This window comes from Hydractinia symbiolongicarpus, chromosome 2 (genome assembly GCF_029227915.1).
Source record: "Hydractinia symbiolongicarpus strain clone_291-10 chromosome 2, HSymV2.1, whole genome shotgun sequence".
NCBI lineage: Eukaryota > Metazoa > Cnidaria > Hydrozoa > Anthoathecata > Hydractiniidae > Hydractinia > Hydractinia symbiolongicarpus.
This window is the reverse complement of record NC_079876.1, coordinates 32,035,828-32,054,149: the sequence shown is the minus strand read 5'-3', so window position 1 is coordinate 32,054,149 and position 18,322 is coordinate 32,035,828. Positions and strand designations below refer to the sequence as shown.

The 18,322-nt window shown below is 48.8% G+C and overlaps 74 non-coding genes across 74 annotated transcripts; 67 read left to right on the top strand and 7 right to left on the bottom strand.

Annotated features, from left to right (window-relative positions):
• The first annotated feature begins 237 nt into the window (after positions 1-237).
• On the top strand, positions 238-309 carry Trnac-gca (transfer RNA cysteine (anticodon GCA)). The gene has a single exon. It is a non-coding gene; the product is annotated as a tRNA-Cys (tRNA).
• Positions 310-383: 74 nt separating this feature from the next.
• Positions 384-465, top strand: Trnas-uga (transfer RNA serine (anticodon UGA)). The gene has a single exon. It is a non-coding gene; the product is annotated as a tRNA-Ser (tRNA).
• Positions 466-943: 478 nt separating this feature from the next.
• Positions 944-1,016, top strand: Trnat-agu (transfer RNA threonine (anticodon AGU)). The gene has a single exon. It is a non-coding gene; the product is annotated as a tRNA-Thr (tRNA).
• A 58-nt stretch (positions 1,017-1,074) lies between these two features.
• Positions 1,075-1,156, top strand: Trnas-aga (transfer RNA serine (anticodon AGA)). The gene has a single exon. It is a non-coding gene; the product is annotated as a tRNA-Ser (tRNA).
• Positions 1,157-1,253: 97 nt separating this feature from the next.
• On the top strand, positions 1,254-1,325 carry Trnae-uuc (transfer RNA glutamic acid (anticodon UUC)). Its single transcript has one exon. It is a non-coding gene; the product is annotated as a tRNA-Glu (tRNA).
• Positions 1,326-1,401: 76 nt separating this feature from the next.
• Trnac-gca (transfer RNA cysteine (anticodon GCA)) lies at positions 1,402-1,473 on the top strand. Its single transcript has one exon. It is a non-coding gene; the product is annotated as a tRNA-Cys (tRNA).
• A 446-nt stretch (positions 1,474-1,919) lies between these two features.
• Trnag-gcc (transfer RNA glycine (anticodon GCC)) lies at positions 1,920-1,990 on the bottom strand. Its single transcript has one exon. It is a non-coding gene; the product is annotated as a tRNA-Gly (tRNA).
• A 116-nt stretch (positions 1,991-2,106) lies between these two features.
• Positions 2,107-2,179, top strand: Trnat-agu (transfer RNA threonine (anticodon AGU)). Its single transcript has one exon. It is a non-coding gene; the product is annotated as a tRNA-Thr (tRNA).
• Positions 2,180-2,237: 58 nt separating this feature from the next.
• Trnas-aga (transfer RNA serine (anticodon AGA)) lies at positions 2,238-2,319 on the top strand. The gene has a single exon. It is a non-coding gene; the product is annotated as a tRNA-Ser (tRNA).
• A 390-nt stretch (positions 2,320-2,709) lies between these two features.
• Trnas-uga (transfer RNA serine (anticodon UGA)) lies at positions 2,710-2,791 on the top strand. Its single transcript has one exon. It is a non-coding gene; the product is annotated as a tRNA-Ser (tRNA).
• A 290-nt stretch (positions 2,792-3,081) lies between these two features.
• On the bottom strand, positions 3,082-3,152 carry Trnag-gcc (transfer RNA glycine (anticodon GCC)). The gene has a single exon. It is a non-coding gene; the product is annotated as a tRNA-Gly (tRNA).
• Positions 3,153-3,268: 116 nt separating this feature from the next.
• On the top strand, positions 3,269-3,341 carry Trnat-agu (transfer RNA threonine (anticodon AGU)). Its single transcript has one exon. It is a non-coding gene; the product is annotated as a tRNA-Thr (tRNA).
• A 385-nt stretch (positions 3,342-3,726) lies between these two features.
• Trnac-gca (transfer RNA cysteine (anticodon GCA)) lies at positions 3,727-3,798 on the top strand. Its single transcript has one exon. It is a non-coding gene; the product is annotated as a tRNA-Cys (tRNA).
• Positions 3,799-3,872: 74 nt separating this feature from the next.
• Positions 3,873-3,954, top strand: Trnas-uga (transfer RNA serine (anticodon UGA)). Its single transcript has one exon. It is a non-coding gene; the product is annotated as a tRNA-Ser (tRNA).
• Positions 3,955-4,034: 80 nt separating this feature from the next.
• On the top strand, positions 4,035-4,107 carry Trnaf-gaa (transfer RNA phenylalanine (anticodon GAA)). The gene has a single exon. It is a non-coding gene; the product is annotated as a tRNA-Phe (tRNA).
• Positions 4,108-4,244: 137 nt separating this feature from the next.
• On the bottom strand, positions 4,245-4,315 carry Trnag-gcc (transfer RNA glycine (anticodon GCC)). The gene has a single exon. It is a non-coding gene; the product is annotated as a tRNA-Gly (tRNA).
• Positions 4,316-4,431: 116 nt separating this feature from the next.
• Positions 4,432-4,504, top strand: Trnat-agu (transfer RNA threonine (anticodon AGU)). The gene has a single exon. It is a non-coding gene; the product is annotated as a tRNA-Thr (tRNA).
• Positions 4,505-4,889: 385 nt separating this feature from the next.
• On the top strand, positions 4,890-4,961 carry Trnac-gca (transfer RNA cysteine (anticodon GCA)). Its single transcript has one exon. It is a non-coding gene; the product is annotated as a tRNA-Cys (tRNA).
• A 236-nt stretch (positions 4,962-5,197) lies between these two features.
• On the top strand, positions 5,198-5,270 carry Trnaf-gaa (transfer RNA phenylalanine (anticodon GAA)). The gene has a single exon. It is a non-coding gene; the product is annotated as a tRNA-Phe (tRNA).
• A 325-nt stretch (positions 5,271-5,595) lies between these two features.
• On the top strand, positions 5,596-5,668 carry Trnat-agu (transfer RNA threonine (anticodon AGU)). The gene has a single exon. It is a non-coding gene; the product is annotated as a tRNA-Thr (tRNA).
• A 58-nt stretch (positions 5,669-5,726) lies between these two features.
• Trnas-aga (transfer RNA serine (anticodon AGA)) lies at positions 5,727-5,808 on the top strand. Its single transcript has one exon. It is a non-coding gene; the product is annotated as a tRNA-Ser (tRNA).
• A 97-nt stretch (positions 5,809-5,905) lies between these two features.
• On the top strand, positions 5,906-5,977 carry Trnae-uuc (transfer RNA glutamic acid (anticodon UUC)). Its single transcript has one exon. It is a non-coding gene; the product is annotated as a tRNA-Glu (tRNA).
• Positions 5,978-6,053: 76 nt separating this feature from the next.
• Trnac-gca (transfer RNA cysteine (anticodon GCA)) lies at positions 6,054-6,125 on the top strand. Its single transcript has one exon. It is a non-coding gene; the product is annotated as a tRNA-Cys (tRNA).
• Positions 6,126-6,199: 74 nt separating this feature from the next.
• On the top strand, positions 6,200-6,281 carry Trnas-uga (transfer RNA serine (anticodon UGA)). The gene has a single exon. It is a non-coding gene; the product is annotated as a tRNA-Ser (tRNA).
• An 80-nt stretch (positions 6,282-6,361) lies between these two features.
• Trnaf-aaa (transfer RNA phenylalanine (anticodon AAA)) lies at positions 6,362-6,434 on the top strand. The gene has a single exon. It is a non-coding gene; the product is annotated as a tRNA-Phe (tRNA).
• Positions 6,435-6,889: 455 nt separating this feature from the next.
• Trnas-aga (transfer RNA serine (anticodon AGA)) lies at positions 6,890-6,971 on the top strand. The gene has a single exon. It is a non-coding gene; the product is annotated as a tRNA-Ser (tRNA).
• Positions 6,972-7,067: 96 nt separating this feature from the next.
• On the top strand, positions 7,068-7,139 carry Trnae-uuc (transfer RNA glutamic acid (anticodon UUC)). Its single transcript has one exon. It is a non-coding gene; the product is annotated as a tRNA-Glu (tRNA).
• Positions 7,140-7,215: 76 nt separating this feature from the next.
• Trnac-gca (transfer RNA cysteine (anticodon GCA)) lies at positions 7,216-7,287 on the top strand. Its single transcript has one exon. It is a non-coding gene; the product is annotated as a tRNA-Cys (tRNA).
• Positions 7,288-7,361: 74 nt separating this feature from the next.
• Positions 7,362-7,443, top strand: Trnas-uga (transfer RNA serine (anticodon UGA)). The gene has a single exon. It is a non-coding gene; the product is annotated as a tRNA-Ser (tRNA).
• A 290-nt stretch (positions 7,444-7,733) lies between these two features.
• Positions 7,734-7,804, bottom strand: Trnag-gcc (transfer RNA glycine (anticodon GCC)). Its single transcript has one exon. It is a non-coding gene; the product is annotated as a tRNA-Gly (tRNA).
• A 116-nt stretch (positions 7,805-7,920) lies between these two features.
• Positions 7,921-7,993, top strand: Trnat-agu (transfer RNA threonine (anticodon AGU)). Its single transcript has one exon. It is a non-coding gene; the product is annotated as a tRNA-Thr (tRNA).
• A 58-nt stretch (positions 7,994-8,051) lies between these two features.
• Trnas-aga (transfer RNA serine (anticodon AGA)) lies at positions 8,052-8,133 on the top strand. The gene has a single exon. It is a non-coding gene; the product is annotated as a tRNA-Ser (tRNA).
• A 97-nt stretch (positions 8,134-8,230) lies between these two features.
• Positions 8,231-8,302, top strand: Trnae-uuc (transfer RNA glutamic acid (anticodon UUC)). Its single transcript has one exon. It is a non-coding gene; the product is annotated as a tRNA-Glu (tRNA).
• A 76-nt stretch (positions 8,303-8,378) lies between these two features.
• On the top strand, positions 8,379-8,450 carry Trnac-gca (transfer RNA cysteine (anticodon GCA)). The gene has a single exon. It is a non-coding gene; the product is annotated as a tRNA-Cys (tRNA).
• A 74-nt stretch (positions 8,451-8,524) lies between these two features.
• Positions 8,525-8,606, top strand: Trnas-uga (transfer RNA serine (anticodon UGA)). Its single transcript has one exon. It is a non-coding gene; the product is annotated as a tRNA-Ser (tRNA).
• Positions 8,607-8,686: 80 nt separating this feature from the next.
• Positions 8,687-8,759, top strand: Trnal-caa (transfer RNA leucine (anticodon CAA)). The gene has a single exon. It is a non-coding gene; the product is annotated as a tRNA-Leu (tRNA).
• Positions 8,760-9,084: 325 nt separating this feature from the next.
• On the top strand, positions 9,085-9,157 carry Trnat-agu (transfer RNA threonine (anticodon AGU)). The gene has a single exon. It is a non-coding gene; the product is annotated as a tRNA-Thr (tRNA).
• A 58-nt stretch (positions 9,158-9,215) lies between these two features.
• Trnas-aga (transfer RNA serine (anticodon AGA)) lies at positions 9,216-9,297 on the top strand. The gene has a single exon. It is a non-coding gene; the product is annotated as a tRNA-Ser (tRNA).
• Positions 9,298-9,394: 97 nt separating this feature from the next.
• Positions 9,395-9,466, top strand: Trnae-uuc (transfer RNA glutamic acid (anticodon UUC)). The gene has a single exon. It is a non-coding gene; the product is annotated as a tRNA-Glu (tRNA).
• Positions 9,467-9,688: 222 nt separating this feature from the next.
• Positions 9,689-9,770, top strand: Trnas-uga (transfer RNA serine (anticodon UGA)). The gene has a single exon. It is a non-coding gene; the product is annotated as a tRNA-Ser (tRNA).
• An 80-nt stretch (positions 9,771-9,850) lies between these two features.
• Positions 9,851-9,923, top strand: Trnal-caa (transfer RNA leucine (anticodon CAA)). The gene has a single exon. It is a non-coding gene; the product is annotated as a tRNA-Leu (tRNA).
• Positions 9,924-10,248: 325 nt separating this feature from the next.
• On the top strand, positions 10,249-10,321 carry Trnat-agu (transfer RNA threonine (anticodon AGU)). Its single transcript has one exon. It is a non-coding gene; the product is annotated as a tRNA-Thr (tRNA).
• Positions 10,322-10,379: 58 nt separating this feature from the next.
• Positions 10,380-10,461, top strand: Trnas-aga (transfer RNA serine (anticodon AGA)). Its single transcript has one exon. It is a non-coding gene; the product is annotated as a tRNA-Ser (tRNA).
• A 245-nt stretch (positions 10,462-10,706) lies between these two features.
• Positions 10,707-10,778, top strand: Trnac-gca (transfer RNA cysteine (anticodon GCA)). The gene has a single exon. It is a non-coding gene; the product is annotated as a tRNA-Cys (tRNA).
• A 74-nt stretch (positions 10,779-10,852) lies between these two features.
• Trnas-uga (transfer RNA serine (anticodon UGA)) lies at positions 10,853-10,934 on the top strand. The gene has a single exon. It is a non-coding gene; the product is annotated as a tRNA-Ser (tRNA).
• Positions 10,935-11,412: 478 nt separating this feature from the next.
• Trnat-agu (transfer RNA threonine (anticodon AGU)) lies at positions 11,413-11,485 on the top strand. The gene has a single exon. It is a non-coding gene; the product is annotated as a tRNA-Thr (tRNA).
• Positions 11,486-11,543: 58 nt separating this feature from the next.
• On the top strand, positions 11,544-11,625 carry Trnas-aga (transfer RNA serine (anticodon AGA)). Its single transcript has one exon. It is a non-coding gene; the product is annotated as a tRNA-Ser (tRNA).
• Positions 11,626-11,722: 97 nt separating this feature from the next.
• Trnae-uuc (transfer RNA glutamic acid (anticodon UUC)) lies at positions 11,723-11,794 on the top strand. Its single transcript has one exon. It is a non-coding gene; the product is annotated as a tRNA-Glu (tRNA).
• Positions 11,795-11,870: 76 nt separating this feature from the next.
• On the top strand, positions 11,871-11,942 carry Trnac-gca (transfer RNA cysteine (anticodon GCA)). The gene has a single exon. It is a non-coding gene; the product is annotated as a tRNA-Cys (tRNA).
• Positions 11,943-12,388: 446 nt separating this feature from the next.
• On the bottom strand, positions 12,389-12,459 carry Trnag-gcc (transfer RNA glycine (anticodon GCC)). Its single transcript has one exon. It is a non-coding gene; the product is annotated as a tRNA-Gly (tRNA).
• A 116-nt stretch (positions 12,460-12,575) lies between these two features.
• Positions 12,576-12,648, top strand: Trnat-agu (transfer RNA threonine (anticodon AGU)). The gene has a single exon. It is a non-coding gene; the product is annotated as a tRNA-Thr (tRNA).
• A 531-nt stretch (positions 12,649-13,179) lies between these two features.
• On the top strand, positions 13,180-13,261 carry Trnas-uga (transfer RNA serine (anticodon UGA)). The gene has a single exon. It is a non-coding gene; the product is annotated as a tRNA-Ser (tRNA).
• Positions 13,262-13,341: 80 nt separating this feature from the next.
• Positions 13,342-13,414, top strand: Trnaf-gaa (transfer RNA phenylalanine (anticodon GAA)). Its single transcript has one exon. It is a non-coding gene; the product is annotated as a tRNA-Phe (tRNA).
• Positions 13,415-13,551: 137 nt separating this feature from the next.
• Trnag-gcc (transfer RNA glycine (anticodon GCC)) lies at positions 13,552-13,622 on the bottom strand. Its single transcript has one exon. It is a non-coding gene; the product is annotated as a tRNA-Gly (tRNA).
• Positions 13,623-13,738: 116 nt separating this feature from the next.
• Positions 13,739-13,811, top strand: Trnat-agu (transfer RNA threonine (anticodon AGU)). Its single transcript has one exon. It is a non-coding gene; the product is annotated as a tRNA-Thr (tRNA).
• A 237-nt stretch (positions 13,812-14,048) lies between these two features.
• On the top strand, positions 14,049-14,120 carry Trnae-uuc (transfer RNA glutamic acid (anticodon UUC)). The gene has a single exon. It is a non-coding gene; the product is annotated as a tRNA-Glu (tRNA).
• Positions 14,121-14,342: 222 nt separating this feature from the next.
• Trnas-uga (transfer RNA serine (anticodon UGA)) lies at positions 14,343-14,424 on the top strand. Its single transcript has one exon. It is a non-coding gene; the product is annotated as a tRNA-Ser (tRNA).
• An 80-nt stretch (positions 14,425-14,504) lies between these two features.
• On the top strand, positions 14,505-14,577 carry Trnaf-gaa (transfer RNA phenylalanine (anticodon GAA)). The gene has a single exon. It is a non-coding gene; the product is annotated as a tRNA-Phe (tRNA).
• Positions 14,578-14,714: 137 nt separating this feature from the next.
• Trnag-gcc (transfer RNA glycine (anticodon GCC)) lies at positions 14,715-14,785 on the bottom strand. Its single transcript has one exon. It is a non-coding gene; the product is annotated as a tRNA-Gly (tRNA).
• A 116-nt stretch (positions 14,786-14,901) lies between these two features.
• On the top strand, positions 14,902-14,974 carry Trnat-agu (transfer RNA threonine (anticodon AGU)). Its single transcript has one exon. It is a non-coding gene; the product is annotated as a tRNA-Thr (tRNA).
• A 58-nt stretch (positions 14,975-15,032) lies between these two features.
• On the top strand, positions 15,033-15,114 carry Trnas-aga (transfer RNA serine (anticodon AGA)). Its single transcript has one exon. It is a non-coding gene; the product is annotated as a tRNA-Ser (tRNA).
• Positions 15,115-15,211: 97 nt separating this feature from the next.
• On the top strand, positions 15,212-15,283 carry Trnae-uuc (transfer RNA glutamic acid (anticodon UUC)). Its single transcript has one exon. It is a non-coding gene; the product is annotated as a tRNA-Glu (tRNA).
• Positions 15,284-15,359: 76 nt separating this feature from the next.
• On the top strand, positions 15,360-15,431 carry Trnac-gca (transfer RNA cysteine (anticodon GCA)). Its single transcript has one exon. It is a non-coding gene; the product is annotated as a tRNA-Cys (tRNA).
• A 236-nt stretch (positions 15,432-15,667) lies between these two features.
• Trnaf-gaa (transfer RNA phenylalanine (anticodon GAA)) lies at positions 15,668-15,740 on the top strand. The gene has a single exon. It is a non-coding gene; the product is annotated as a tRNA-Phe (tRNA).
• Positions 15,741-16,196: 456 nt separating this feature from the next.
• Positions 16,197-16,278, top strand: Trnas-aga (transfer RNA serine (anticodon AGA)). The gene has a single exon. It is a non-coding gene; the product is annotated as a tRNA-Ser (tRNA).
• Positions 16,279-16,375: 97 nt separating this feature from the next.
• Positions 16,376-16,447, top strand: Trnae-uuc (transfer RNA glutamic acid (anticodon UUC)). The gene has a single exon. It is a non-coding gene; the product is annotated as a tRNA-Glu (tRNA).
• Positions 16,448-16,523: 76 nt separating this feature from the next.
• Positions 16,524-16,595, top strand: Trnac-gca (transfer RNA cysteine (anticodon GCA)). The gene has a single exon. It is a non-coding gene; the product is annotated as a tRNA-Cys (tRNA).
• Positions 16,596-16,669: 74 nt separating this feature from the next.
• Trnas-uga (transfer RNA serine (anticodon UGA)) lies at positions 16,670-16,751 on the top strand. The gene has a single exon. It is a non-coding gene; the product is annotated as a tRNA-Ser (tRNA).
• Positions 16,752-16,831: 80 nt separating this feature from the next.
• On the top strand, positions 16,832-16,904 carry Trnaf-gaa (transfer RNA phenylalanine (anticodon GAA)). The gene has a single exon. It is a non-coding gene; the product is annotated as a tRNA-Phe (tRNA).
• Positions 16,905-17,228: 324 nt separating this feature from the next.
• On the top strand, positions 17,229-17,301 carry Trnat-agu (transfer RNA threonine (anticodon AGU)). Its single transcript has one exon. It is a non-coding gene; the product is annotated as a tRNA-Thr (tRNA).
• A 237-nt stretch (positions 17,302-17,538) lies between these two features.
• Positions 17,539-17,610, top strand: Trnae-uuc (transfer RNA glutamic acid (anticodon UUC)). The gene has a single exon. It is a non-coding gene; the product is annotated as a tRNA-Glu (tRNA).
• Positions 17,611-17,686: 76 nt separating this feature from the next.
• Positions 17,687-17,758, top strand: Trnac-gca (transfer RNA cysteine (anticodon GCA)). The gene has a single exon. It is a non-coding gene; the product is annotated as a tRNA-Cys (tRNA).
• Positions 17,759-17,832: 74 nt separating this feature from the next.
• Trnas-uga (transfer RNA serine (anticodon UGA)) lies at positions 17,833-17,914 on the top strand. The gene has a single exon. It is a non-coding gene; the product is annotated as a tRNA-Ser (tRNA).
• An 80-nt stretch (positions 17,915-17,994) lies between these two features.
• Trnaf-gaa (transfer RNA phenylalanine (anticodon GAA)) lies at positions 17,995-18,067 on the top strand. The gene has a single exon. It is a non-coding gene; the product is annotated as a tRNA-Phe (tRNA).
• The last annotated feature ends 255 nt before the right edge of the window (positions 18,068-18,322 follow it).

Below are 18,322 nucleotides of genomic sequence, written 5' to 3'. Positions count from 1 at the left end.
AAGGTGTTTTTGACACGAACAGAAAGACAGAGCTAGTTCAAATTGTCAGAAAAAGCATGACATCTAAATTACTTAGTGGTGCGAATGTGTCCCGCATGGTCTAGTGGTTAGGATTTCTGGTTTTCACCCAGGCGGCCCGGGTTCGATTCCCGGTGCGGAAAGTGTACATTTTTTAAGTTAAGTTGCTCTCTCACGCGTTGATGTTATATACCCTGTGCGTGGATTCCGTCCTTGGCTGGGGATATAGCTCAGTGGTAGAGCATTCGACTGCAGATCGAGAGGTCCCTGGTTCAAACCCGGGTGTCCCCTACTAGTTGGCTTTTTGTCCTCTTCGGCACATGAGTGGTGAGCTGGTGAATTATTCTGGCTACCCAGCAATTTCTGCTGCGATGGCCGAGTGGTTAAGGCGTTAGACTTGAAATCTAATGGGATCTTCCCGCGTAGGTTCGAACCCTACTCGCAGCGAATCTTCAAACATTCTTTTTGATCTGGTCAAGTGTCTATCACAACGTACAGACCTTTGCCATGTGATAGAATTGATCATGGCCGAGATAGCTCAGTTGGGAGAGCGTCAGACTGAAGATCTGAAGGTCCCTGGTTCAATCCCGGGTCACGGAATTTTATCACTGCCCAGCAGGGCGGTTTGAGGTGGTGAATGCAAGCAGCCGTAGCACTTTTCCTCAGCTATGTTTTTTTATTTATTTTCCTTCCTTTCTTTTTTACGGAGGGTATTTTCTGGTGTAGGTAAAACAAGATGCATTGGCGGGGGAATCGAACCCCGGTCTCCCGCGTGGCAGGCGAGAATTCTACCACTGAACCACCAATGCGTTACTACCCATTTCCAAAATTTCCGAGTGACAGTGTATCACGTCCCGGTGTGTTAGTAGCCTTAACGGCATTTCAGACGTGTGATATTGAGATTTTCAAAATCTCCCAACAGGCAGGCGCTGTGGCTTAGCGGTTAAAGCGCCTGTCTAGTAAACAGGAGATCCCCGGTTCAAATCCGGGCAGTGCCTTTAGCAGTAATGTTGTGCTTTCTGGTCGGCCTTGTGGCAATGGCCAGCGGTTTGTCAGGCTGCGATGGCCGAGTGGTTAAGGCGTTTGACTAGAAATCAAATGGGATCTTCCCGCGTAGGTTCGAATCCTACTCGCAGCGGACGCAAAAAGGTGTTTTTGACACGAACAGAAAGACAGAGCTAGTTCAAATTGTCAGAAAAAGCATGACATCTAAATTACTTAGTGGTGCGAATGTGTCCCGCATGGTCTAGTGGTTAGGATTTCTGGTTTTCACCCAGGCGGCCCGGGTTCGATTCCCGGTGCGGGAAGTGTACATTTTTTAAGTTAAGTTGCTCTCTCACGCGTTGATGTTATATACCCTGTGCGTGGATTCCGTCCTTGGCTGGGGATATAGCTCAGTGGTAGAGCATTCGACTGCAGATCGAGAGGTCCCTGGTTCAAACCCGGGTGTCCCCTACTAGTTGGCTTTTTGTCCTCTTCGGCACCTGAATGGTGAGCTGGTGAATTATTCTGGTTACCCAGCAATTTCTGCTGCGATGGCCGAGTGCTTAAGGCGTTAGACTTGAAATCTAATGGGATCTTCCCGCGTAGGTTCGAACCCTACTCGCAGCGAATCTTCAAACATTCTTTTTGATCTGGTCAAGTGTCTATCACAACGTACAGACCTTTGCCATGTGATAGAATTGATCATGGCCGAGATAGCTCAGTTGGAAGAGCGTCAGACTGAAGATCTGAAGGTCCCTCGTTCAATCCCGGGTATCTGCATTTTATCACTGCCCAGCAGGGCGGTTTGAGGTGGTGAATGCAAGCAGCCGTAGCACTTTTCCTCAGCTATGTTTTTTTATTTATTTTCCTTCCTTTCTTTTTTACGGAGGGTATTTTCTGGTGTAGGTAAAACACGATGCATTGGCGGGGAATCGAACCCCGGTCTCCCGCGTGGCAGGCGAGAATTCTACCACTGAACCACCAATGCGTTACTACTCATTTCCAAAATTTCCGAGTGACAGTGTATCACGTCCCGGTGTGTTAGTAGCCTTAACGGCATTTCAGACGTGTGATATTGAGATTTTCAAAATCTCCCAACAGGCAGGCGCTGTGGCTTAGCGGTTAAAGCGCCTGTCTAGTAAACAGGAGATCCCCGGTTCAAATCCGGGCAGTGCCTTTAGCAGTAATGTTGTGCTTTCTGGTCGGCCTTGTGGCAATGGCCAGCGGTTTGTCAGGCTGCGATGGCCGAGTGGTTAAGGCGTTTGACTAGAAATCAAATGGGATCTTCCCGCGTAGGTTCGAATCCTACTCGCAGCGGACGCAAAAAGGTGTTTTTGACACGAACAGAAAGACAGAGCTAGTTCAAATTGTCAGAAAAAGCATGACATCTAAATTACTTAGTGGTGCGAATGTGTCCCGCATGGTCTACTGGTTAGGATTTCTGGTTTTCACCCAGGCGGCCCGGGTTCGATCCCGGTGCGGGAAGTGTACATTTTTTAAGTTAAGTTGCTCTCTCACGCGTTGATGTTATATACCCTGTGCGTGGATTCCGTCCTTGGCTGGAGATATAGCTCAGTGGTAGAGCATTCGACTGCAGATCGAGAGGTCCCTGGTTCAAACCCGGGTGTCCCCTACTAGTTGGCTTTTTGTCCTCTTCGGCACCTGAGTGGTGAGCTGGTGAATTATTCTGGTTACCCAGCAATTTCTGCTGCGATGGCCGAGTGGTTAAGGCGTTAGACTTGAAATCTAATGGGATCTTCCCGCGTAGGTTCGAACCCTACTCGCAGCGAATCTTCAAACATTCTTTTTGATCTGGTCAAGTGTCTATCACAACGTACAGACCTTTGCCATGTGATAGAATTGATCATGGCCGAGATAGCTCAGTTGGGAGAGCGTCAGACGGAAGATCTGAAGGTCCCTGGTTCAATCCCGGGTCTCGGCATTTTATCACCGCCCAGTAGGGCGGTTTGAGGTGGTGAATGCAAGCAGCCGTAGCACTTTTCCTCAGCTATGTTTTTTTATTTATTTTCCTTCCTTTCTTTTTTACGGAGGGTATTTTCTGGTGTAGGTAAAACACGATGCATTGGCGGGGATTCGAACCCCGGTCTCCCGCGTGGCAGGCGAGAATTCTACCACTGAACCACCAATGCGTTACTACTCATTTCCAAAATTTCCGAGTGACAGTGTATCACGTCCCGGTGTGTTAGTAGCCCTAACGGCATTTCAGACGTGTGATATTGAGATTTTCAAAATCTCCCAACAGGCAGGCGCTGTGGCTTAGCGGTTAAAGCGCCTGTCTAGTAAACAGGAGATCCCCGGTTCAAATCCGGGCAGTGCCTTTAGCAGTAATGTTGTGCTTTCTGGTCGGCCTTGTGGCAATGGCCAGCGGTTTGTCAGGCTGCGATGGCCGAGCGGTTAAGGCGTTTGACTAGAAATCAAATGGGATCTTCCCGCGTAGGTTCGAATCCTACTCGCAGCGGACGCAAAAAGGTGTTTTTGACACGAACAGAAAGACAGAGCTAGTTCAAATTGTCAGAAAAAGCATGACATCTAAATTACTTAGTGGTGCGAATGTGTCCCGCATGGTCTAGTGGTTAGGATTTCTGGTTTTCACTCAGGCGGCCCGGGTTCGATTCCCGGTGCGGGAAGTGTACATTTTTTAAGTTAAGTTGTTCTCTCACGCGTTGATGTTATATACCCTGTGCGTGGATTCCGTCCTTGGCTGGGGATATAGCTCAGTGGTAGAGCATTCGACTGCAGATCGAGAGGTCCCTGGTTCAAACCCGGGTGTCCCCTACTAGTTGGCTTTTTGTCCTCTTCGGCACCTGAGTGGTGAGCTGGTGAATTATTCTGGTTACCCAGCAATTTCTGCTGCGATGGCCGAGTGGTTAAGGCGTTAGACTTGAAATCTAATGGGATCTTCCCGCGTAGGTTCGAACCCTACTCGCAGCGAATCTTCAAACATTCTTTTTGATCTGGTCAAGTGTCTATCACAACGTACAGACCTTTGCCATGTTATAGAATTGATCATGGCCGAGATAGCTCAGTTGGGAGAGCGTCAGACTGAAGATCTGAAGGTCCCTGGTTCAATCCCGGGTCTCGGCATTTTATCACTGCCCAGCAGGGCGGTTTGAGGTGGTGAATGCAAGCAGCCGTAGCACTTTTCCTCAGCTATGTTTTTTTATTTATTTTCCTTCCTTTCTTTTTTACGGAGGGTATTTTCTGGTGTAGGTAAAACACGATGCATTGGCGGGGAATCGAACCCCGGTCTCCCGCGTGGCAGGCGAGAATTCTACCACTGAACCACCAATGCGTTCCTACTCATTTCCAAAATTTCCGAGTGACAGTGTATCACGTCCCGGTGTGTTAGTAGCCTTAACGGCATTTCAGACGTGTGATATTGAGATTTTCAAAATCTCCCAACAGGCAGGCGCTGTGGCTTAGCGGTTAAAGCGCCTGTCTAGTAAACAGGAGATCCCCGGTTCAAATCCGGGCAGTGCCTTTAGCAGTAATGTTGTGCTTTCTGGTCGGCCTTGTGGCAATGGCCAACGGTTTGTCAGGCTGCGATGGCCCAGTGGTTAAGGCGTTTGACTAGAAATCAAATGGGATCTTCCCGCGTAGGTTCGAATCCTACTCGCAGCGGACGCAAAAAGGTGTTTTTGACACGAACAGAAAGACAGAGCTAGTTCAAATTGTCAGAAAAAGCATGACATCTAAATTACTCAGTGCTGCGAATGTGTCCTGCATGGTCTAGTGGTTAGGATTTCTGGTTTTCACCCAGGCGGCCCGGGTTCGATTCCCGGTGCGGGAAGTGTACATTTTTTAAGTTAAGTTGCTCTCTCACGCGTTGATGTTATATACCCTGTGCGTGGATTCCGTCCTTGGCTGGGGATATAGCTCAGTGGTAGAGCATTCGACTGCAGATCGAGAGGTCCCTGGTTCAAACCCGGGTGTCCCCTACTAGTTGGCTTTTTGTCCTCTTCGGCACCTGAGTGGTGAGCTGGTGAATTATTCTGGTTACCCAGCAATTTCTGCTGCGATGGCCGAGTGGTTAAGGTGTTCGACTTGAAATCTAATGGGATCTTCCCGCGTAGGTTCGAACCCTACTCGCAGCGAATCTTCAAACATTCTTTTTGATCTGGTCAAGTGTCTATCACAACGTACAGACCTTTGCCATGTGATAGAATTGATCATGGCCGAGATAGCTCAGTTGGGAGAGCGTCAGACTGAAGATCTGAAGGTCCCTGGTTCAATCCCGGGTCTCGGCATTTTATCACTGCCCAGCAGGGTGGTTTGAGGTGGTGAATGCAAGCAGCCGTAGCACTTTTCCTCAGCTATGTTTTTTTATTTATTTTCCTTCCTTTCTTTTTTACGGAGGGTATTTTCTGGTGTAGGTAAAACGCGATGCATTGGCGGGGGAATCGAACCCCGGTCTCCCGCGTGGCAAGCGAGAATTCTACCACTGAACCACCAATGCGTTACTACTCATTTCCAAAATTTCCGAGTGACAGTGTATCACGTCCCGGTGTGTTAGTAGCCTTAACGGCATTTCAGACGTGTGATATTGAGATTTTCAAAATCTCCCAACAGGCAGGCGCTGTGGCTTAGCGGTTAAAGCGCCTGTCTAGTAAACAGGAGATCCCCGGTTCAAATCCGGGCAGTGCCTTTAGCAGTAATGTTGTGCTTTCTGGTCGGCCTTGTGGCAATGGCCAGCGGTTTGTCAGGCTGCGATGGCCGAGTGGTTAAGGCGTTTGACTAGAAATCAAATGGGATCTTCCCGCGTAGGTTCGAATCCTACTCGCAGCGGACGCAAAAAGGTGTTTTTGACACGAACAGAAAGACAGAGCTAGTTCAAATTGTCAGAAAAAGCATGACATCTAAATTACTTAGTGGTGCGAATGTGTCCCGCATGGTCTAGTGGTTAGGATTTCTGGTTTTCACCCAGGCGGCCCGGGTTCGATTCCCGGTGCGGGAAGTGTACATTTTTTAAGTTAAGTTGCTCTCTCACGCGTTGATGTTATATACCCTGTGCGTGGATTCCGTCCTTGGCTGGGGATATAGCTCAGTGGTAGAGCATTCGACTGCAGATCGAGAGGTCCCTGGTTCAAACCCGGGTGTCCCCTACTAGTTGGCTTTTTGTCCTCTTCGGCACCTGAGTGGTGAGCTGGTGAATTATTCTGGTTACCCAGCAATTTCTGCTGCGATGGCCGAGTGGTTAAGGCGTTAGACTTGAAATCTAATGGGATCTTCCCGCGTAGGTTCGAACCCTACTCGCAGCGAATCTTCAAACATTCTTTTTGATCTGGTCAAGTGTCTATCACAACGTACAGACCTTTGCCATGTGATAGAATTGATCATGGCCGAGATAGCTCAGTTGGGAGAGCGTCAGACTAAAGATCCGAAGGTCCCTGGTTCAATCCCGGGTCTCGGCATTTTATCACTGTCAAGCAGGGCGGTTTGAGGTGGTGAATGCAAGCAGCCGTAGCACTTTTCCTCAGCTATGTTTTTTTATTTATTTTCCTTCCTTTCTTTTTTACGGAGGGTATTTTCTGGTGTAGGTAAAACACGATGCATTGGCGGGGGAATCGAACCCCGGTCTACCGCGTGGCAGGCGAGAATTCTACCACTGAACCACCAATGCGTTACTACTCATTTCCAAAATTTCCGAGTGACAGTGTATCACGTCCCGGTGTGTTAGTAGCCTTAACGGCATTTCAGACGTGTGATATTGAGATTTTCAAAATCTCCCAACAGGCAGGCGCTGTGGCTTAGCGGTTAAAGCGCCTGTCTAGTAAACAGGAGATCCCGGTTCAAATCCGGGCAGTGCCTTTAGCAGTAATGTTGTGCTTTCTGGTCGGCCTTGTGGCAATGGCCAGCGGTTTGTCAGGCTGCGATGGCCGAGTGGTTAAGGCGTTTGACTAGAAATCAAATGGGATCTTCCCGCGTAGGTTCGAATCCTACTCGCAGCGGACGCAAAAAGGTGTTTTTGTACGAACAGAAAGACAGAGCTAGTTCAAATTGTCAGAAAAAGCATGACATCTAAATTACTTAGTGGTGCGAATGTGTCCCGCATGGTCTAGTGGTTAGGATTTCTGGTTTTCACCCAGGCGGCCCGGGTTCGATTCCCGGTGCGGGAAGTGTACATTTTTTAAGTTAAGTTGCTCTCTCACGCGTTGATCTTATATACCTTGTGCGTTGATTCCGTCCTTGGCTGGGGATATAGCTCAGTGGTAGAGCATTCGACTGCAGATCGAGAGGTCCCTGGTTCAAACCCGGGTGTCCCCTACTAGTTGGCTTTTTGTCCTCTTCGGCACCTGAGTGGTGAGCTGGTGAATTATTCTGGTTACCCAGCAATTTCTGCTGCGATGGCCGAGTGGTTAAGGCGTTAGACTTGAAATCTAATGGGATCTTCCCGCGTAGGTTCGAACCCTACTCGCAGCGAATCTTCAAACATTCTTTTTGATCTGGTCAAGTGTCTATCACAACGTACAGACCTTTGCCATGTGATAGAATTGATCATGGCCGAGATAGCTCAGTTGGGAGAGCGTCAGACTGAAGATCAGAAGGTCCCTGGTTCAATCCCGGGTCTCGGCATTTTGTCACTGCCTAGCAGGGCGGTTTGAGGTGGTGAATGCAAGCAGCCGTAGCTCTTTTCCTCAGCTATGTTTTTTTATTTATTTTCCTTCCTTTCTTTTTTACGGAGGGTATTTTCTGGTGTAGGTAAAACACGATGCATTGGCGGGGAATCGAACCCCGGTCTCCCGCGTGGCAGGCGAGAATTCTACCACTGAACCACCAATGCGTTACTACTCATTTCCAAAATTTCCGAGTGACAGTGTATCACGTCCCGGTGTGTTAGTAGCCTTAACGGCATTTCAGACGTGTGATATTGAGATTTTCAAAATCTCCCAACAGGCAGGCGCTGTGGCTTAGCGGTTAAAGCGCCTGTCTAGTAAACAGGAGATCCCCGGTTCAAATCCGGGCAGTGCCTTTAGCAGTAATGTTGTGCTTTCTGGTCGGCCTTGTGGCAATGGCCAGCGGTTTGTCAGGCTGCGATGGCCGAGTGGTTAAGGCGTTTGACTAGAAATCAAATGGGATCTTCCCGCGTAGGTTCGAATCCTACTCGCAGCGGACGCAAAAAGGTGTTTTTGACACGAACAGAAAGACAGAGCTAGTTCAAATTGTCAGAAAAAGCATGACATCTAAATTACTTAGTGGTGCGAATGTGTCCCGCATGGTCTAGTGGTTAGGATTTCTGGTTTTCACCCAGGCGGCCCGGGTTCGATTCCCGGTGCGGGAAGTGTACATCTCTTAAGTTAAGTTGCTCTCTCACGCGTTGATGTTATATACCCTGTGCGTGGATTCCGTCCTTGGCTGGGGATATAGCTCAGTGGTAGAGCATTCGACTGCAGATCGAGAGGTCCCTGGTTCAAACCCGGGTGTCCCCTACTAGTTGGCTTTTTGTCCTCTTCGGCACCTGAGTGGTGAGCTGGTGAATTATTCTGGTTACCCAGCAATTTCTGCTGCGATGGCCGAGTGGTTAAGGCGTTAGACTTGAAATCTAATGGGATCTTCCCGCGTAGGTTCGAACCCTACTCGCAGCGAATCTTCAAACATTCTTTTTGATCTGGTCAAGTGTCTATCACAACGTACAGACCTTTGCCATGTGATAGAATTGATCATGGCCGAGATAGCTCAGTTGGGAGAGCGTCAAACTCAAGATATGAAGGTCCCTGGTTCAATCCCGGGTCTCGGCATTTTATCACTGCCCAGCAGGGCGGTTTGAGGTGGTGAATGCAAGCAGCCGTAGCACTTTTCCTCAGCTATGTTTTTTTATTTATTTTCCTTCCTTTCTTTTTTACGGAGGGTATTTTCTGGTGTAGGTAAAACACGATGCATTGGCGGGGGAATCGAACCCCGGTCTCCCGCGTGGCAAGCGAGAATTCTACCACTGAACCACCAATGCGTTACTACTCATTTCCAAAATTTCCGAGTGACAGTGTATCACGTCCCGGTGTGTTAGTAGCCTTAACGGCATTTCAGACGTGTGATATTGAGATTTTCAAAATCTCCCAACAGGCAGGCGCTGTGGCTTAGCGGTTAAAGCGCCTGTCTAGTAAACAGGAGATCCCCGGTTCAAATCCGGGCAGTGCCTTTAGCAGTAATGTTGTGCTTTCTGGTCGGCCTTGTGGCAATGGCCAGCGGTTTGTCAGGCTGCGATGGCCGAGTGGTTAAGGCGTTTGACTAGAAATCAAATGGGATCTTCCCGCGTAGGTTCGAATCCTACTCGCAGCGGACGCAAAAAGGTGTTTTTGACACGAACAGAAAGACAGAGCTAGTTCAAATTGTCAGAAAAAGCATGACATCTAAATTACTTAGTGGTGCGAATGTGTCCCGCATGGTCTAGTGGTTAGGATTTCTGGTTTTCACCCAGGCGGCCCGGGTTCGATTCCCGGTGCGGGAAGTGTACACTTTTTAAGTTAAGTTGCTCTCTCACGCGTTGATGTTATATACCTTGTGCGTGGATTCCGTCCTTGGCTGGGGATATAGCTCAATGGTAGAGCATTCGACTGCAGATCGAGAGGTCCCTGGTTCAAACCCGGGTGTCCCCTACTAGTTGGCTTTTTGTCCTCTTCGGCACCTGAGTGGTGAGCTGGTGAATTATTCTGGTTACCCAGCAATTTCTGCTGCGATGGCCGAGTGGTTAAGGCGTTAGACTTGAAATCTAATGGGATCTTCCCGCGTAGGTTCGAACCCTACTCGCAGCGAATCTTCAAACATTCTTTTTGATCTGGTCAAGTGTCTATCACAACGTACAGACCTTTGCCATGTGATAGAATTGATCATGGCCGAGATAGCTCAGTTGGGAGAGCGTCAAACTCAAGATATGAAGGTCCCTGGTTCAATCCCGGGTCTCGGCATTTTATCACTGCCCAGCAGGGCGGTTTGAGGTGGTGAATGCAAGCAGCCGTAGCACTTTTCCTCAGCTATGTTTTTTTATTTATTTTCCTTCCTTTCTTTTTTACGGAGGGTATTTTCTGGTGTAGGTAAAACACGATGCATTGGCGGGGGAATCGAACCCCGGTCTCCCGCGTGGCAAGCGAGAATTCTACCACTGAACCACCAATGCGTTACTACTCATTTCCAAAATTTCCGAGTGACAGTGTATCACGTCCCGGTGTGTTAGTAGCCTTAACGGCATTTCAGACGTGTGATATTGAGATTTTCAAAATCTCCCAACAGGCAGGCGCTGTGGCTTAGCGGTTAAAGCGCCTGTCTAGTAAACAGGAGATCCCCGGTTCAAATCCGGGCAGTGCCTTTAGCAGTAATGTTGTGCTTTCTGGTCGGCCTTGTGGCAATGGCCAGCGGTTTGTCAGGCTGCGATGGCCGAGTGGTTAAGGCGTTTGACTAGAAATCAAATGGGATCTTCCCGCGTAGGTTCGAATCCTACTCGCAGCGGACGCAAAAAGGTGTTTTTGACACGAACAGAAAGACAGAGCTAGTTCAAATTGTCAGAAAAAGCATGACATCTAAATTACTTAGTGGTGCGAATGTGTCCCGCATGGTCTAGTGGTTAGGATTTCTGGTTTTCCCCCAGGCGGCCCGGGTTCGATTCCCGGTGCGGAAAGTGTACATTTTTTAAGTTAAGTTGCTCTCTCACGCGTTGATGTTATATACCCTGTGCGTGGATTCCGTCCTTGGCTGGGGATATAGCTCAGTGGTAGAGCATTCGACTGCAGATCGAGAGGTCCCTGGTTCAAACCCGGGTGTCCCCTACTAGTTGGCTTTTTGTCCTCTTCGGCACATGAGTGGTGAGCTGGTGAATTATTCTGGCTACCCAGCAATTTCTGCTGCGATGGCCGAGTGGTTAAGGCGTTAGACTTGAAATCTAATGGGATCTTCCCGCGTAGGTTCGAACCCTACTCGCAGCGAATCTTCAAACATTCTTTTTGATCTGGTCAAGTGTCTATCACAACGTACAGACCTTTGCCATGTGATAGAATTGATCATGGCCGAGATAGCTCAGTTGGGAGAGCGTCAGACTGAAGATCTGAAGGTCCCTGGTTCAATCCCGGGTCACGGAATTTTATCACTGCCCAGCAGGGCGGTTTGAGGTGGTGAATGCAAGCAGCCGTAGCACTTTTCCTCAGCTATGTTTTTTTATTTATTTTCCTTCCTTTCTTTTTTACGGAGGGTATTTTCTGGTGTAGGTAAAACAAGATGCATTGGCGGGGGAATCGAACCCCGGTCTCCCGCGTGGCAGGCGAGAATTCTACCACTGAACCACCAATGCGTTACTACCCATTTCCAAAATTTCCGAGTGACAGTGTATCACGTCCCGGTGTGTTAGTAGCCTTAACGGCATTTCAGACGTGTGATATTGAGATTTTCAAAATCTCCCAACAGGCAGGCGCTGTGGCTTAGCGGTTAAAGCGCCTGTCTAGTAAACAGGAGATCCCCGGTTCAAATCCGGGCAGTGCCTTTAGCAGTAATGTTGTGCTTTCTGGTCGGCCTTGTGGCAATGGCCAGCGGTTTGTCAGGCTGCGATGGCCGAGTGGTTAAGGCGTTTGACTAGAAATCAAATGGGATCTTCCCGCGTAGGTTCGAATCCTACTCGCAGCGGACGCAAAAAGGTGTTTTTGACACGAACAGAAAGACAGAGCTAGTTCAAATTGTCAGAAAAAGCATGACATCTAAATTACTTAGTGGTGCGAATGTGTCCCGCATGGTCTAGTGGTTAGGATTTCTGGTTTTCACCCAGGCGGCCCGGGTTCGATTCCCGGTGCGGGAAGTGTACATTTTTTAAGTTAAGTTGCTCTCTCACGCGTTGATGTTATATACCCTGTGCGTGGATTCCGTCCTTGGCTGGGGATATAGCTCAGTGGTAGAGCATTCGACTGCAGATCGAGAGGTCCCTGGTTCAAACCCGGGTGTCCCCTACTAGTTGGCTTTTTGTCCTCTTCGGCACCTGAATGGTGAGCTGGTGAATTATTCTGGTTACCCAGCAATTTCTGCTGCGATGGCCGAGTGCTTAAGGCGTTAGACTTGAAATCTAATGGGATCTTCCCGCGTAGGTTCGAACCCTACTCGCAGCGAATCTTCAAACATTCTTTTTGATCTGGTCAAGTGTCTATCACAACGTACAGACCTTTGCCATGTGATAGAATTGATCATGGCCGAGATAGCTCAGTTGGAAGAGCGTCAGACTGAAGATCTGAAGGTCCCTCGTTCAATCCCGGGTATCTGCATTTTATCACTGCCCAGCAGGGCGGTTTGAGGTGGTGAATGCAAGCAGCCGTAGCACTTTTCCTCAGCTATGTTTTTTTATTTATTTTCCTTCCTTTCTTTTTTACGGAGGGTATTTTCTGGTGTAGGTAAAACACGATGCATTGGCGGGGAATCGAACCCCGGTCTCCCGCGTGGCAGGCGAGAATTCTACCACTGAACCACCAATGCGTTACTACTCATTTCCAAAATTTCCGAGTGACAGTGTATCACGTCCCGGTGTGTTAGTAGCCTTAACGGCATTTCAGACGTGTGATATTGAGATTTTCAAAGTCTCCCAACAGGCAGGCGCTGTGGCTTAGCGGTTAAAGCGCCTGTCTAGTAAACAGGAGATCCCCGGTTCAAATCCGGGCAGTGCCTTTAGCAGTAATGTTGTGCTTTCTGGTCGGCCTTGTGGCAATGGCCAGCGGTTTGTCAGGCTGCGATAGCCGAGTGGTTAAGGCGTTTGACTAGAAATCAAATGGGATCTTCCCGCGTAGGTTCGAATCCTACTCGCAGCGGACGCAAAAAGGTGTTTTTGACACGAACAGAAAGACAGAGCTAGTTCAAATTGTCAGAAAAAGCATGACATCTAAATTACTTAGTGGTGCGAATGTGTCCCGCATGGTCTAGTGGTTAGGATTTCTGGTTTTCACCCAGGCGGCCCGAGTTCGATTCCCGGTGCGGGAAGTGTACATTTTTTAAGTTAAGTTGCTCTCTCACGCGTTGATGTTATATACCCTGTGCGTGGATTCCGTCCTTGGCTGGGGATATAGCTCAGTGGTAGAGCATTCGACTGCAGATGGAGAGGTCCCTGGTTCAAACCCGGGTGTCCCCTACTAGTTGGCTTTTTGTCCTCTTCGGCACCTGAGTGGTGAGCTGGTGAATTATTCTGGTTACCCAGCAATTTCTGCTGCGATGGCCGAGTGGTTAAGGCGTTAGACTTGAAATCTAATGGGATCTTCCCGCGTAGGTTCGAACCCTACTCGCAGCGAATCTTCAAACATTCTTTTTGATCTGGTCAAGTGTCTATCACAACGTACAGACCTTTGCCATGTGATAGAATTGATCATGGCCGAGATAGCTCAGTTGGGAGAGCGTCAGACTGAAGATCTGAAGGTCCCTGGTTCAATCCCGGGTCTCGGCATTTTATCACTGCCCAGCAGGGCGGTTTGAGGTGGTGAATGCAAGCAGCCGTAGCATTTTTCCTCAGCTATGTTTTTTTATTTATTTTCCTTCCTTTCTTTTTTACGGAGGGTATTTTCTGGTGTAGGTAAAACACGATGCATTGGCGGGGAATCGAACCCCGGTCTCCCGCGTGGCAGGCGAGAATTCTACCACTGAACCACCAATGCGTTACTACTCATTTCCAAAATTTCCGAGTGACAGTGTATCACGTTCCGGTGTGTTAGTAGCCTTAACGGCATTTCAGACGTGTGATATTGAGATTTTCAAAATCTCCCAACAGGCAGGCGCTGTGGCTTAGCGGTTAAAGCGCCTGTCTAGTAAACAGGAGATCCCCGGTTCAAATCCGGGCAGTGCCTTTAGCAGTAATGTTGTGCTTTCTGGTCGGCCTTGTGGCAATGGCCAGCGGTTTGTCAGGCTGCGATGGCCGAGTGGTTAAGGCGTTTGACTAGAAATAAAATGGGATCTTCCCGCGTAGGTTCGAATCCTACTCGCAGCGGACGCAAAAAGGTGTTTTTGACACGAACAGAAAGACAGAGCTAGTTCAAATTGTCAGAAAAAGCATGACATCTAAATTACTTAGTGGTGCGAATGTGTCCCGCATGGTCTAGTGGTTAGGATTTCTGGTTTTCACCCAGGCGGCCCGGGTTCGATTCCCGGTGCGGGAAGTGTACATTTTTTAAGTTAAGTTGCTCTCTCACGCGTTGATGTTATATACCCTGTGCGTGGATTCCGTCCTTGGCTGGGGATATAGCTCAGTGGTAGAGCATTCGACTGCAGATCGAGAGGTCCCTGGTTCAAACCCGTGTGTCCCCTACTAGTTGGCTTTTTGTCCTCTTCGGCACCTGAGTGGTGAGCTGGTGAATTATTCTGGTTACCCAGCAATTTCTGCTGCGATGGCCGAGTGGTTAAGGCGTTAGACTTGAAATCTAATGGGATCTTCCCGCGTAGGTTCGAACCCTACTCGCAGCGAATCTTCAAACATTCTTTTTGATCTGGTCAAGTGTCTATGACAACGTACAGACCTTTGCCATGTGATAGAATCGATCATGGCCGAGATAGCTCAGTTGGGAGAGCGTCAGACTGAAGATCTGAAGGTCCCTGGTTCAATCCCGGGTCTCGGCATTTTATCACTGCCCAGCAGGGCGGTTTGAGGTGGTGAATGCAAGCAGCCGTAGCACTTTTCCTCAGCTATGTTTTTTTATTTATTTTCCTTCCTTTCTTTTTTACGGAGGGTATTTTCTGGTGTAGGTAAAACACGATGCATTGGCGGGGAATCGAACCCCGGTCTCCCGCGTGGCAGGCGAGAATTCTACCACTGAACCACCAATGCGTTACTACTCATTTCCAAAATTTCCGAGTGACAGTGTATCACGTCCCGCTGTGTTAGTAGCCTTAACGGCATTTCAGACGTGTGATATTGAGATTTTCAAAATCTCCCAACAGGCAGGCGCTGTGGCTTAGCGGTTAAAGCGCCTGTCTAGTAAACAGGAGATCCCCGGTTCAAATCCGGGCAGTGCCTTTAGCAGTAATGTTGTGCTTTCTGGTCGGCCTTGTGGCAATGGCCAGCGGTTTGTCAGGCTGCGATGGCCGAGTGGTTAAGGCGTTTGACTAGAAATCAAATGGGATCTTCCCGCGTAGGTTCGAATCCTACTCGCAGCGGACGCAAAAAGGTGTTTTTGACACGAACAGAAAGACAGAGCTAGTTCAAATTGTCAGAAAAAGCATGACATCTAAATTACTTAGTGGTGCGAATGTGTCCCGCATGGTCTAGTGGTTAGGATTTCTGGTTTTCACCCAGGCGGCCCGGGTTCGATTCCCGGTGCGGGAAGTGTACATTTTTTAAGTTAAGTTGCTCTCTCACGCGTTGATGTTATATACCCTGTGCGTGGATTCCGTCCTTGGCTGGGGATATAGCTCAGTGGTAGAGCATTCGACTGCAGATCGAGAGGTCCCTGGTTCAAACCCGGGTGTCCCCTACTAGTTGGCTTTTTGTCCTCTTCGGCACCTGAGTGGTGAGCTGGTGAATTATTCTGGTTACCCAGCAATTTCTGCTGCGATGGCCGAGTGGTTAAGGCGTTAGACTTGAAATCTAATGGGATCTTCCCGCGTTGGTTCGAACCCTACTCGCAGCGAATCTTCAAACATTCTTTTTGATCTGGTCAAGTGTCTATCACAACGTACAGACCTTTGCCATGTGATAGAATTGATCATGGCCGAGATAGCTCAGTTGGGAGAGCGTCAGACTGAAGATCTGAAGGTCCCTGGTTCAATCCCGGGTCTCGGCATTTTGTCACTGCCCAGCAGGGCGGTTTGAGGTGGTGAATGCAAGTAGCCGTAGCACTTTTCCTCAGCTATGTTTTTTTATTTATTTTCCTTCCTTTCTTTTTTACGGAGGGTATTTTCTGGTGTAGGTAAAACACGATGCATTGGCGGGGGAATCGAACCCCGGTCTCCCGCGTGGCAGGCGAGAATTCTACCACTGAACCACCAATGCGTTACTACTCATTTCCAAAATTTCCGAGTGACAGTGTATCACGTCCCGGTGTGTTAGTAGCCTTAACGGCATTTCAGACGTGTGATATTGAGATTTTCAAAATCTCCCAACAGGCAGGCGCTGTGGCTTAGCGGTGAAAGCGCCTGTCTAGTAAACAGGAGATCCCCGATTCAAATCCGGGCAGTGCCTTTAGCAGTAATGTTGTGCTTTCTGGTCGGCCTTGTGGCAATGGCCAGCGGTTTGTCAGGCTGCGATGGCCGAGTGGTTAAGGCGTTTGACTAGAAATCAAATGGGATCTTCCCGCGTAGGTTCGAATCCTACTCGCAGCGGACGCAAAAAGGTGTTTTTGACACGAACAGAAAGACAGAGCTAGTTCAAATTGTCAGAAAAAGCATGACATCTAAATTACTTAGTGGTGCGAATGTGTCCCGCATGGTCTAGTGGTTAGGATTTCTGGTTTTCACCCAGGCGGCCCGGGTTCGATTCCCGGTGCGGGAAGTGTACATTTTTTAAGTTAAGTTGCTCTCTCACGCGTTGATGTTATATACCCTGTGCGTGGATTCCGTCCTTGGCTGGGGATATAGCTCAGTGGTAGAGCATTCGACTGCAGATCGAGAGGTCCCTGGTTCAAACCCGGGTGTCCCCTACTAGTTGGCTTTTTGTCCTCTTCGGCACCTGAGTGGTGAGCTGGTGAATTATTCTGGTTACCCAGCAATTTCTGCTGCGATGGCCGAGTGGTTAAGGCGTTAGACTTGAAATCTAATGGGATCTTCCCGCGTAGGTTCGAACCCTACTCGCAGCGAATCTTCAAACATTCTTTTTGATCTGGTCAAGTGTCTATCACAACGTATAGACCTTTGCCATGTGATAGAATTGATCATGGCCGAGATAGCTCAGTTGGGAGAGCGTCAGACTGAAGATCTGAAGGTCCCTGGTTCAATCCCGGGTCTCGGCATTTTATCACTGCCCAGCAGGGCGGTTTGAGGTGGTGAATGCAAGCAGCCGTAGCACTTTTCCTCAGCTATGTTTTTTATTTATTTTCCTTCCTTTCTTTTTTACGGAGGGTATTTTCTGGTGTAGGTAAAACACGATGCATTGGCGGGGGAATCGAACCCCGGTCTCCCGCGTGGCAGGCGAGAATTCTACCACTGAACCACCAATGCGTTACTACTCATTTCCAAAATTTCCGAGTGACAGTGTATCACGTCCCGGTGTGTTAGTAGCCTTAACGGCATTTCAGACGTGTGATATTGAGATTTTCAAAATCTCCCAACAGGCAGGCGCTGTGGCTTAGCGGTTAAAGCGCCTGTCTAGTAAACAGGAGATCCCCGGTTCAAATCCGGGCAGTGCCTTTAGCAGTAATGTTGTGCTTTCTTGTCGGCCTTGTGGCAATGGCCAGCGGTTTGTCAGGCTGCGATGGCCGAGTGGTTAGGGCGTTTGACTAGAAATCAAATGGGATCTTCCCGCGTAGGTTCGAATCCTACTCGCAGCGGACGCAAAAAGGTGTTTTTGACACGAACAGAAAGACAGAGCTAGTTCAAATTGTCAGAAAAAGCATGACATCTAAATTAGTTAGTGGTGCGAATGTGTCCCGCATGGTCTAGTGGTTAGGATTTCTGGTTTTCACCCAGGCGGCCCGGGTTCGATTCCCGGTGCGGGAAGTGTAAATTTTTTAAGTTAAGTTGCTCTCTCACGCGTTGATGTTATATACCCTGTGCGTGGATTCCGTCCTTGGCTGGGGATATAGCTCAGTGGTAGAGCATTCGACTGCAGATCGAGAGGTCCCTGGTTCAAACCCGGGTGTCCCCTACTAGTTGGCTTTTTGTCCTCTTCGGCACCTGAGTGGTGAGCTGGTGAATTATTCTGGTTACCCAGCAATTTCTGCTGCGATGGCCGAGTGGTTAAGGCGTTAGACTTGAAATCTAATGGGATCTTCCCGCGTAGGTTCGAACCCTACTCGCAGCGAATCTTCAAACATTCTTTTTGATCTGGTCAAGTGTCTATCACAACGTACAGACCTTTGCCATGTGATAGAATTGATCATGGCCGAGATAGCTCAGTTGGGAGAGCGTCAGACTGAAGATCTGAAGGTCCCTGGTTCAATCCCGGGTCTCGGCATTTTATCACTGCCCAGCAGGGCGGTTTGAGGTGGTGGATGCAAGCAGCCGTAGCACTTTTCCTCAGCTATGTTTTTTTATTTATTTTCCTTCCTTTCTTTTTTACGGAGGGTATTTTCTGGTGTAGGTAAAACACGATGCATTGGCGGGGGAATCGAACCCCGGTCTCCCGCGTGGCAGGCGAGAATTCTACCACTGAACCACCAATGCGTTACTACTCTTTTCCAAAATTTCCGAGTGACAGTGTATCACGTCC